A 13429-nucleotide genomic window follows, 5' to 3' on the forward strand; every position below is an offset into this window, starting at 1 on the left:
GCTGACGCTTCAAATAAATGTATCAGCCTAGGTTCCCTCAGTACATTGTGCATAACAGAATCCTACAGGGATTGACCGTTTGGATATTTTCTTCCCAAATGCTAGAAAAGCTGAGTAGGTGGATTAGTTTCCATAAATTCATTTATATATGTTTTCTGTAAAGATTTGGGCAATTGTAGCATTAATGTCTAATTTAACAAGATTTGTAGTAAGCACACTTGCGAGACAGATGTTGATCTGGTTTATTATGTTATCGTATCATTTAAATTCGGAGCTGGAGCCCTTAATAAATCCCTAATGAGAGTCTAAAGCACAACTCCTATGTAGAACTAGTTTATTATTTGTAAAAATACAAGTTGATGTAAGCTAATATTTCCGTGAAGTGGATGCTTCTCTAGCTACTGGTGCAGTCTTGCTTTTCTCGAATAGAGGAAATAGCTTGGAGCTCTGAACAGAATGTCATCTCAGAGATTAGATGATTGATTGCACTTGTGATGACAATGCAGGAGTAAGAAGTGAAGCAGACAACATAAGAGTGTTGGAGTTGAATAGGGTGAGTAGTGCTGAGGGTGGCAAATGATATCAGGAACTTTTCAGCTGTATGGATGAGTACCTTGATGGGTTTTGTCAGATGATGGGACTTCAAAAACATGAGCCATGATGGCTTTACTCCCCAATGGCAATTGATCCTAATACAAGAACGCTTAATGCCTTTTCTTCTTCCTGCTCTCGAGTAATAAATGGAGTTGAACAGTTCTGAAATGATGCCCGGGGGCGGGGGGGAGTGAAAGTCTGTATGCATGCCTCCATCTTTACATGCTGATAACAGTTGATGATATAAAATATTCTAGAAAGCTAATTAAGTGCATTTGAAGCCTTCAGTCTTAATGATGAGAATTAGCATGAGATTCAGGCACATGGCCAGAGTGCTGTCTGATTTAGTTGTAATTATCCTCATGGTTGAAGAATCAAGCTGCTTTTTAAACAGTACAGTGGCTTGTCTCTTTGGCAGTGGAAGCTGCCTCACCAAAAATATAAATAATAAAAATTGGAAATCCTGCACATGCTTGGTTTGCCCATCCTTATGTCTCCTAAATGGGATATTGGACATCTTTATCATCTTAAATTGAGGTTTGTTTATTTTATTTTATTACTTTGTCTCTTCTTGTACATCTTACTAGATTTTTTTATTCGTTGCATTCTTGTCCCTAAATGGCAATATAATAATAGCAAAGTCTTGTGGGATCTTAAAGGCTGAAAAACATATTATGGCATAAGTTGAAACAGACTAATATGGCTACTGATAATAATTCTGTTGTTCATTATTAAGCATATGTGACAACTACATGCCAAACAACATCCCTTTATTTTCAAGCATTTGTCTCAGTTTAGGATTTCTAAGTGCCTTATCTCTGTAAATAATTACGCAGCAGATGGTTGCCCTGTTTCTAATCTGCTCTGCCATTCCTTCACCCAATTCCTGCTCCATCTCTTGCTGTATTGGTGGTTCTTTAATGCTTAAAGAGATGGAGCCAGCCATATGTGTATCACCCATGCTTACCTCTGACTTCAGAATACACATTGGCCCCGATCAGAAGACACCTTAAACCATGACTTTAACCACGGTGCATAAAGCAAAAAACCTTATTTACCATGGTTAAAGCCATGGTTTAAGGTGTCTTCTGAACACGGCCTGGCTTTTTGGATTAACCACCGTGGTTAAAGCCATGGTTTAAGGTGTCTTTTGAACACGGCCTGGCTTTTTGGATTAACCACCATGGTTAAAGCCATAGTTTAAGGTGTCTTACCCCCTTCTTACCTGCGACTGGACATCATAGCACTACTAGTTTAATGCCGGGATTGAAAGAGGGAAAGCCAGAACTACTTTTAAGATGCTGTGATTGTTATTTTAATATTGTATTGGTTTTATATGCTGTTTTAACTATTTTTTTGTATTATATTGTGTTTGTTGTTGTTCCCCAACAATGTATATATGGAGTCTGTAAGCATTATCATCTAGCACTAAACATCTATTTTCATTCAAATCATAGACATGTGCACACCGTACATATTAAAACCTCCCCACAAAATGTCAGCAAAGAACTGTGGCAATTACATACAGTAATATGTTGCAGTGCAGGTGCCCAGTTAATGTATTGTTTGTTTTTTTGATATTGGTGGATGCTCCTTCAAACTCCTACATGTTTTGGAATAAAGACGTTCGGACGCAAATAGGAGAAGCTGGAAGTTAAGAGAGTGTGTTGTTGTGATTGGATCAGCAGGCTTTCTGAAGACAAGGAAGGTTACAGCAGCTGCAGACCCTGACATTAGCAAGGAAAGTACTGTATTAAAAGTGTTACATTTGAAAAGGAATTGCAACAATACTTGTATTTTCTTCCATCATAACTAGATGGAGAAAATTTTAATGCTGAGTGCTTTGCACACCCACAGAGCTTCAGGATCAGAATATTTGCTTTTGATCAACACTTAGGCAGGGATCTGTAACAATACCAAAAGGCATCAAGAGTCCGTTACTAATAAAGAGTAAGGTTTGTTCCTTTTCTTTGCTGAGAAATCTCTTCCAGAGTTTCTCAGTGGCACAGCTATGCTGAAAGTAATTTATTTCATTCACAAGGCATAAAGGCATGCCCTATTTAAAACTAGATGCTTTCCACCCTTAAATGAACTACAAATGGAAGCATACAAAGTCTGCCTGTCTTTTTCAAATGTAGCACAATATACCCAAAGGTTGGTAGAGGTGTTCAGGGTTAAAGATACTTAAAAATGTATAGCTCCCTTTAGGGAGCTCAAACATCCTTTTCATATGCAATCATTTCTATAATTTGAAATCTTCCTTATCTCACACTGTGTTATCTCCTTAAGGATTTTTCTTTTATAGTGGAGTGGTTTACATGCCCCAGAACAAAGTGTTACCTCCTACTTCATTGTAAATTTTGTCTTCAGGGTAGAACTCCATGTTGGGAAATATATTGCCTTGCCCACCCCAAAGTATCTTCTAGCAGAGAGGCTTTTATATCACTCTTCCATGTATGCAACTTTTATGCAGACTACAATATCAACATCTTTTATATACTTTTACCAGTAAAAAGGATCCAGTAGCAGATATGGGAAAGATCTCTCTCTCTCTCTCTCTCTCTCTCTCTCCCCCCCCCCTTGAGCCACTGGAGAGCTGCTGCCAGTCAGAGTTCACAATAGTGGGTGAGCTGGACAAATAGTCTGACGTGATCTAAGGAAACTTCCTGTGTTCCTGCTTGTTTTATGCTAGCCAGGGATTAATGCAGTTAGCTAATTATCTGCTTATGATATTACTGTGATTGGATGTTCGGATGGCCTTTTGTGTTATGTACCTGTTTATAGCTGTGCTTATGGCTGAACTGGACAGTATGCTAAATGTGTGATCATGTTTGTGTATCTTTCCTTTTAAAAAATGTATTGGGGCCATGTGTGTGTGAATGTATCTGTGAGAGAGATAATGGACCAGATCACACAATTGAACAGGCCCACCATGGCTTATTTAAATCATGGTGGGCTGTGGCAAGTGCAGAGGCATTTTGAATATTCAAGCCACAACTGCGGCTTGTCATGTTGTCTGAAATTGATGGTGGGTGGGTGGGTGAGGGTTAAACAATCCTTGCATAACCTTGAAATGGACCGTAGATTTTGCAAGCGTTGTTTAACCCTAGCACAACCCACCCCTGTCAGGTTTGGGTGACCAAACAAATTCAAAATTTGCCCGGCACATGCCACAACCTACCATGGCTTATTTAAGCCGTAGTGATTGTCTGAAGCAGGTCTCTGCGTGTGAAAACTTCGAACGTCCAGAAAGTGCAGCGTAAGTGAAAGTATGAACTAGCTTGTAAGCAATGTTGAGTCTTGGAAAAGATTTTTAAAACAATGGCAGAAGACATGCAAAAATATTGGAAGTATTCTGTTCTTCTGCCTCTTTCCTTCTTTGAAACTCACCTTAAAAAAAAAAAAACCTCTTAAAACTCCCTTTTGATATTTAGAATATATTAGGTAAGGTTGATAAGAGAGGGGTTCCCCCCCCCGCCCCCAGGGGGGAGATTTGGATGTAGAAGTTCTAATTAACAAAAGCAGTCCTTTTGCTGAGAACATTTTTTTTCTTTGGAGTGCATAGTCTTCCAGTTCTTTTATTCACTCCGGAATAAAATCAGTTTTGGTACAGCTACAAGTGCAATAGTTAAATTCATCACCGTTCTGAAGTTTGATATAGCAGTGCGACTTTAAAAGGCTAGCGTAGAAGCATAAGAAAAATAATCATGTTTTGGATCCATCATTGATCCGAAACAGTTGAACATGCTGTGAAGAAATATTTACAGTTTGTTGCCTGTGTGGCTGCATGGACTGGTCCAACAGTGTCACCTGCAGGTGAACAATATGTGCTTTTTAATCATTGCAGCTGTTAATCCAAGAGATAATGCTATAGAATATTAGTGCTATTGTTAGTAAACAATTTAAGATGCCATATTTTAAGTTCAGCATAGGCTAAGCAGAGCATTTGCCTAAAAACTGTTTCTTGACTCTCCCCACGTGATCCTGTTCATTACTGAATTAGGAATTATTTCACTAGTTTGCTGAATTTATCCTGAACTTGGAGTTAATTTAACATAAAAATATGTGGGGCAAAGTTGTGTGATCTATATGTCTGTGCATTCCCCCACCCCAAATTTACCAAAATCCTCAAATGCCATTTTTTTCTTTTATGACTGCTTACTAAGAGAGATAACACCCCAGTCAATCTTGAACTTTAATTTTTAAAACTTTCATCTGTTTGCCACATAAATACTGAAAGTGAAGCAAAGAGACAAACTGAGAAGAGCGAAAAGGATAGGATGGATATGGGGCAGGGCAGAGGAGTTCAGTAGTACCACAAAACACAACAGGAAAAGTCTGCTGCGGTCCAGAATTTGCTTTTTAAATATGAATTATGAAGGTGGATTTTAAGGAGGGGTGTGGGTGTGTGGGTGTGTTGGGGTGAGGGAGGGTTGATTGATATTTTTTCCTTATCCTGAGCTCATAGCAGTTAACGGGGATGCTAGTAACCTGCCTGACATGTGTTTCAAGTGTATGAGCTGGATTTCTCAGTTTACTTTTCTATCTTTACTTGTGGAATTGTAGAAATGGACTTCCTCATTAAGTGCTGTCACTCACAGAAAACAGTGGTGATCTATTAATAGTCACGTTTGTTTTAAAAAAAAAGGAAAGAAGAAGAAGCCTTGCATTCACCAAGTGAAAATTCTTGGGATGCTGTGGCTAAAAACGTCAGGGCTGCAAAAACAAGGAAATAGAAATTATAAGATGGAGAGCAGCAGTTTTGTCATTTCAGTAATGGGATTATTTGTAGAGTTGTAGTGTTGGTACTACCTGGAAGCACTTGAAGACATTTCCCAATTGAAAAGAAAAAAAACCAGCAATTAGTTGGCTTCCTTACAGTGTTCGGCCGCTGTAAATGTGTCTAGATAGGATTGTGAATGGTTCTTCTGTAATAAATGGCACAATTATTATTACTAGGCTTGCCAATAATATTGTTAACAGAGATATTTGGAATATCTAACAGCCCTACAGTAGGGTTTACTCTGCCAGTAGTGAACTGCTTACTATGTGGTATACTGACCGCTGTGCCAAATTGATGATGTAGTAGTACGTAGCATTATTTCAGAATACCACCATTAGTTCACTTGGTGTTGCAGGGAAACCCCAGGCCAAATGTTTAGGATCAGAATGTTAATGATATAACATTATGCTGGGTCTCTGTTAATCTGAATGTTAATACTCGATGAGGTCAAGCTTGTTTGCAAATTGCATTATATAAGGGGCATTTTTATAGTTACTCAGTGCAAATATAACTTTGACAACATGCTATTCACAAAATAAACAGGATTTCACTTATGAGAAATATTTCATTACTTGTATTAATAACTTGGAACATTGTGGAATCCCCAGAGTTGGTTATTGATTTTCTTTTACTTTTGCAAGATTTAATGGCTTCTCATAAAATCCTTTTGTGTAACATACATCTGTAAAACTGCATAACACTTTTGTGCTCCCCCCACCACACACACACGTGTGTGTGCATGCGCATGCACACACACATATACGCACACAAAAAGCATTATAAATGTTAAAGGATAAAAAGCAGTCTTTATAGTTAATGCAAATGACGCATTAAGCTAGCATACAATTCCTAGACTACAATTTAAAGGTACTCTGAAGTCCAATTATCTTTGATTTAGCTCTAAAAATTTCAGAATAACAGCTGTGCTTACTGAGTGAATATTCCTCTGCAGAACAAATAGATTTGAATGGGGAGAAATGGGGAGATTGGTGAAGTGAAAGTAAAGTAGGAGAACGTATAAATGTTTGGTGGTTGTTATTTTAAACTTTTCTTATACAATATTCTTATAGAATAAAAAACAACTCTGAGACATGCAAGAATACTTACCATTGATTTAAAAGCAGCAATGAAGAATATACTGAAGATCTTAAATATGACATAGGCTTGGTTTGCACAGTTACTACAGCCCGCTGTGACTTGTTAGTCATGGTGGGTTGTGGCGCCTGTGAGTGCCAGCTTGGCCATCCAAGCCCCAGAACCCATGGGCTGTTTTAGGGTTGTGGGTGGCTTGTCAGGCTCCCTTTCTCAGTACTTCAGGGGAAATTATCAACATGCTGGTATTTGGAGAGAGCTTCTTCAGTACAGGTTTTATAACAGCCACCTTAATCCTGGATGGCATTATTCCTTCCTCTGAAATTGCATTTACCACTCTCTGTACCCATTCAGTCAGACCTTCCCTGGTGCCTTAATCAGCCATGTAGGGCAAAGATCAAGCACATTTGATTGATCTCACACTACCAAGGATCTTATTCAAACTGGAATATTTCCATTGCAACAGGTCAAAGACGAGCCAAGGTACGTCATCAGGACCTGCTACAATTGTGGCACCTATGTCAAAGCGGATGCGAGGGACTTCATCCACAAAGTATCTAGCAAAACTGTTGCAGTGGGCAACCCAATGTGCTTCCTTGATGCCCACCTGCCCTGGTTTAACAGACATTTCACTATGCAGAATATAGCTCCATTGGTGTGAATGCAATAGTGGTGGGAAATGAGGTTTCTTTGTTGCCATCATCATCACAGCATAGGCCATAGGAGTTCTAGCCTGTTTCCCACACACATGCACACAAAAAGCATTATAAATGTTAAAGTGGGGGGGGGGGGGGTTCTTAGACACTGTCAAACAATCCAAATGCTTCAACAGTGGCAGAACAGTTAGACAGGTTTCCTAAGATTTCCTCTCTGCACTGTTTGGTCTTTCTCTTTGGCCTCTATCTCTGACTGTTTTTGCTCAATATTATACTAAAAGTTAAGAATAGGGCTTCAAGCTTTCATGAGTTCCATTGCTTAAGCTTCTAAAATGAATCAAACATATATGCATCTTGAGCAGAGCCAGATTTTAGGTTATGTTTGTAATTCTTCCAAATTACTTCTCAGCTTCACTCTCTCCTGTTGCAACTATTTCCCTAGATCAGCAGTATAAATGGTCTTATCTTCATTTTTCATACAATAGCCTACCACCTGTGGGCAGCCCACAAGTGGGGCATGAGTGCAACAGCACCATCCTACCTGTGATCCTCAGCGGCTGGTATATTGGAGGTAGTATATCCTACCACCATTTTTCATTATATAACAATAGAATAGTAGGTTTGTTTTTAAAGGGCAGAGGTAACAGGCAATACCAGTGCCGCATGCTGTCAGTCAAATGGATTTTAAAAAGAGTTCATTTTTCTCTAAAATACACAGAGAGAGAGAGCAATCTGAGGAGTATAAAATAAGAATTAGTGCTAGAACCTGCAATTGGATGTCTTTTGGTTAAATAAAAGCATTTGTTTCTGGTTTTCTGCTGAAGATCGAACAAGCATGGGTCCTCATTTGTCATTGCCCCATTTGCACCCTGCATGGGGTGTGAGGAGGGAGAGGTGGCTCTACCTTTTTCTCCTGCAGTGCAGTCAGTTATGCAGTAAGCTAGGAGGGGTCTGAGACCCATCAATAGTACTGGTTGGTTTGCCAAAGGTGGACCAGGAAAGGAGAGTTCCTTTCTAGCCTGTTCCAGAGGCATATAAAGGAGCCCTCAAATGGTTTTGGCCATTGCTATCATTGACTTCCCCTCCCATCCTCCCTATGTTAATTGAATTTTCTGTTGCTATGGATGTAGATCATGGTAGACAAGGTCAGGAAAGAATTCTGTACACTTGCACGGCTGGGCTTGATGCTTGAGTTTTCGCCATCTTCATATCAATGTATTTGATGATAGTGTTATGTTTGTTAGCGTATAACACTATAAGTTATAAGAGCTCTGGAGGCATTGGGCCAGATCCATTTTCGATGAGCATTGGTTGTGGCACCCCACACCCCAAAAAGGGAGGGGTCCCTACAAGGGATCCTGAATGAGGTGGTAGGGCTCCAGCCTAGCCCTGGTATGTCTGCCACACATCCAGGTGGTAGTGGGGGGCCTGTGTGATGGAAGTACACTGTGATACGGGCTTGGTAATCCCTTTACTCCCAATGTTTGCCCCAGCAGTTGGACTGGAGAAGAGAATCAGCTAATGGTTGGGCAGCCTGGTGGTGGGATCCAGGGTTTATGCCATACCAAACTGACAAATGTGATAGGAAAACTATGCTTTCTCCCATGGCTTTTTCCTTACTGAGGGTTTGAACTGGACAGATGCTCACCCATACTTTGAGGTCCTTCTGATAAGGCCCTTCTTTCATTTTCAGTGATTTGGTGGGTGTTGGCTACCAGGGAGAGGTCCTTTTCAGTGTTGGTTTCTTTCTGGCACAGGGTGAAGTTCTTTTTTATCTTCTCAGGTTTTTTAGTTTTTTACATTGTGTTGATTGGTTCAGTTTGGATGCTGGTTCTAGCTTATTTTACTATATTAATTACTTTACACTGACTTTTAATATTTTATTGTAAGCCAGTGTAATAATGCATTTGAAGCGCATAACATAAATCTAAATAATAAAGGTAAGGAAAATGCAGAACTTTATACTTATTCAATGAAGTTGGTTTTTGATTTGTCATCATTTGTATGAATAACTTTCCTTTGTTTAGAAAAAAGAAAAGCTACAAACCAGCACTGCCTGCCCTTTAAGATGTATTTAAAAACTCTTTGAATTACACTCAGGTGACAAGGCATGCCATTGCTGTCCCAGCTATCTGCAACCCTGGGAACAAAGCCCAAATTCAAGGCATGGGCATTTTTTGAATGTTATTTAATAACTAGCACAAAATATTTGGTTGTAAAGAGATCTCTGATAGTGGCTGCATTTGGACAACACGATAGTCAACGGTTGGGATAATCAACTCGACAGTTGTTTATCTAGGGGGTACTTCCCACACAACATGATAATAATCAGCTGTGGTGTGGATTAAGATCAGTATTGAGTTGACTATTAGTCCACGCTGAGTTGACTCACTCATCCCCCCTCTCTTCCCGCCTTAGACCTCGCACTAGTATCCCATCAGCCATTGCTGGCAAAAATCTATCCTACCAGCCACTGCTTTAACCTCTGTTGCTTTGAGACTCTGTGGCTGATGAAATAACCAAGGGTGGCCAAGGAAATAACCAATGGTGTCCTTCACACAACACAATAACCAATGGTGGTTCAAATAGCTCACTCTGCACAGTTTTGGTTATTTGCATTGGTTATTTCAGCCAAATAACCAACCGTTGGCTAAAAAAACTCCTGCCACACAACACGATAACCCACAGTGGATTAAATAACCAACCATTGACTATTTAAACCACCATTGGTTATCATGTTGTCCGAACCCAGTCAGTGTCTTGCTCTTAGTCTTCGTTGCTTATTTCAGATTCAGTCTTGTATATCATTACACCCCTATAATTGTGCCATGTTAGTTTCATGGAATGTGGATTAGATATTTACTCCCATATGTACCTGCCCATACCCTAAGGTCATCCTCAGGGGTCCTTCTCCGTGAGCCCCTGCCAAAGGAAGTGAGGCAGGTGGCTACCAGGAGGAGGGCCTTCTCTGCTGTGGTACCCTGGCTGTGGAATGAGCTCCCTAAGGAGGTTTGCTTGGCACCTACGTTATATGCTTTTAGACACCAGCTGAAGACCTTTTTATTCTCCCAGCATTTTAACAGTCTATAAATAAATTTTAACTTGGTGTTTTAAATTTGTAATTTTGCATTGCTGCTGTTTTTATCTGGTTGAGCTTTTATATTGTATTTTATATTATGGTTTTATACTGTTGTTTTATACTTTGAATGTTTTTAATTTTTGTGAACCGCCCAGAGAGCTCCAGCTATTGGGCAGTATAGAAATGTAATTAATAAATAAATAATAAATAAATCTTCTTTATGTTTCTGTCGTGGAGAAGCATATTATCGCCGGAACTTTGAGGGCTTTATCACAAGGGTCAAGTGATGAAGAATTGTACTCCTAGGAATCAGATCTTGTTGCTGTTCTTACTGCACAATCCTATGCCTATCTACTCAGAAATAAGTTTCACTGAATTCATTGAGATTTACGCTCCTGTGAATATGCGCAGTCTTAAACACTGGACTTCTTTCACTGATGTTAATTTCAAATTTGCATATTGTTTTTAAACTTGGCAAACATCAAACTTCTGTCCACATTTAGTCCCTTGCTTCCTCAGTGATGAAACTAATTCTGGAGGAGTTCCTAATAATAATCTAGGCACTGCTGAGGGGGAGGGGGAGGAATAACATGGGCAAAGAAAAATGTAAGTTGACAGTCAAAATATTGACAGTTAACCCATTTCTATTTTGCCATGCCCTAATACAAAAGCCAGATTGAAATGTCCTGCATGAGTTCCAATTCATTAACCAAATGTGACGTTTTATTTTCTGGTTGTTTTTCTGCGGAGAGAAATGAAGTGGTGTAATGGTGATATAAATGAAAACACTTTGCAGTGTTGCTTGCTGGGGCAGAAGAAAACAAGACCCAAGAAAGGCATTTTAAGACATTTTTCAAACATGAAACAGCTTTTGAATCTTCTAAAACGAAGATGCTATAACTATCCATGAAAGTTGTCATGGTCACTAAAAGTAACTTGTAAGAGAGCAGGCATGGTAAATCTAATAAGGATCTCAGTCCAGATTGAATGTGCAAGCAATATGTAACAATATGTATTTTTCATACGTACCTAATACTTCTCTGGTCCCTATTGTACTGGCTAGATAGCTCTTTTTGTGTAAATGGAGATGAGCCCATTCTATACCATTGTTATGCTTAGATATTTGCTTGCTGGATAAGGGCCAACAATTTTGTCCCTCAAACATGAGTGATATTTTTTAAAAAATCATTCATCCTTCTAATAGTATATATAGTGATCCCATACCTAGCATCTCTATCTATAAACTGGAAAGTATGTGTGTGTCATGTATGTCCGGAAATGTTTACCCACTTCCAGATGAGTTTGAAATGTGAAATTTGACACACTAATAGGTCTGGCTGTACAATGTACCAGAAAAATCTAAAAACATGAAATTTTGGATTTTATGTATTTTTAAAGAATGAAATAAAAAAATGAAGCTTATGCCTACAACTTCCAGCATGCTTTGGGTGGAACTCCCATGAATCTTCTCTTGCCACCAAACTATGACTTATGGTCATGACATGATATCTGGGCAATCCTGGGTATATTTTGAAAACATATTCTTAGGTTTGCATCTTTTTAGCTGGTGGAAAGGGTGTTGTGTGTCCTGATTGTTTTTTGAAGTTTAGACGGCTGCTCTGGCCAAGGCATGATGGGAGGTGTAGGCTTTTCAGGTAAAAAAAAAAAGTGGTTTATCACGAAGCTCTAATTTAAAATACAGTTTTCATTAACACCATTTCCCATTTATTCTAACAAAACAACTTACTAACTCAACCAAACTAAAAAAAAAAACAACCTAAAGATGAATAAGTTGCAGAGAAATTTATTATTTATCAAATAAATGTTGTAAACATTATTCACAGACCCGAGCAACACCGGGCATATCAGCTAGTTACCCATAAAGCATGCTTACTTGGAGGACTCCCTAGATATGCCGAACAGTAATTGTCCCATGATAAATACTCCCTGTGACCATCAGTCGGGAGAAAACTTTAAATTGAAGTGGAACAGCATGAATCAGTCTGCTTGAGACCTAACAGTTTATAGTATCCCAGAATGTGGGTTTAGAGTACACTATGGAGGCATGTAAACTTGAGTTCAAGCTAATCCATCTGAAGGTGTTGTTTTTTTTTTTTTAAGATCCTGTGGGACTTCATAGGAATCTGTGAAAAAGCACTGCCTCTTGTCATAATAAATCCCCCTGCAACCCGCACTGAGATTTTTTCAACTCTGAAAAGTTAAGAATACTTCAACCTTTATAGCATCCTAAACTAGGGTGAAAATTGTGCTGGGGGATTTTGGACTATGAGGTGCATATTCTTCAGCCCCAATTTCCTTCCCAGCTGTCCCATACAGTATCAAGAATTATAGAGTTACAAGGATACTATAAGGCCATCAGGTCCACCCCCCTGCTCAATGCAGGAATCCACCTTAAAGCATCCCTGACAGGTGGCTGTCCAGCTGCCTCTTGAATACGTCTTGTGTGTGAGAACCCACGACCTCTGTCGGTAACTGGTTCCATTGTCGTACTGCTCTAACAGTCATGACGTTTTTCCTGATGGTATGGAGAGAGAGAGAGAAAATATATCCTTCCTACATTATATTGCTCACCCAGCTCAAACCTCAGCCACTCTAAGTAATATAGGGCAATTACATTTCAATGTTTGACTGCTGAGGTTCTAGACAAGATAAACAGAAAGTTATTCAGATCATAGTTGGTGCGAGCCAGTGTGTTGTAATGGTTAGAGTGTTGGACTGGCACTTGGGAGATCTGGGTTTGAGGCCCTGCCTTCATGGCCCTGCGTTGCTGCCATTTTGCCTTTAATCCCTGCGGTTTTGCTGTTGTGGGGAGGTGGCGTGTACTCTTGAAAATTTGTATTTAAAATCTGTATTAATTTCTGCATTGCTGCTTGATTTTATTCTGATTGTGTTTTTGTACTGGTTGTTTTATATTATGTTTTTGTACTGGTTGTTTTATATTTTGAGTGGTTTTTGTGGTTTTAATTTTTGTAAGCCGGCCGGAGAGCTTCAGTTATTGGGCAGTATAAAAACGCAATAAATAAATAAATTGATTGCAGGAGCAGCATGGGCTTTCTGGCAGACATTCAGTGCATCGGGCTTGCCCTCTGTCCGGCAACTAATCAGTGGTTGCCATCTGCCTAGGAAAAGCCCCGCGGTGGCTGTGAATTGGCGGCTGCATCGTATAACCAACACAGCACCTATTTGCAGCCACCACGGGGCTTA

The 13429-nt window shown here is 39.4% G+C and overlaps 1 protein-coding gene across 1 annotated transcript in view; it reads left to right on the top strand.

Annotated features, from left to right (window-relative positions):
• ASCC3 (activating signal cointegrator 1 complex subunit 3) overlaps positions 1 to 13429 on the top strand; it is a 255779-nt gene that overhangs the window by 77845 nt on the left and 164505 nt on the right. The window lies entirely within an intron of this gene.

This window comes from Elgaria multicarinata, chromosome 4, assembly GCF_023053635.1.
Source record: "Elgaria multicarinata webbii isolate HBS135686 ecotype San Diego chromosome 4, rElgMul1.1.pri, whole genome shotgun sequence".
In the NCBI taxonomy this organism is placed as follows: Eukaryota; Metazoa; Chordata; class Lepidosauria; order Squamata; family Anguidae; genus Elgaria; species Elgaria multicarinata.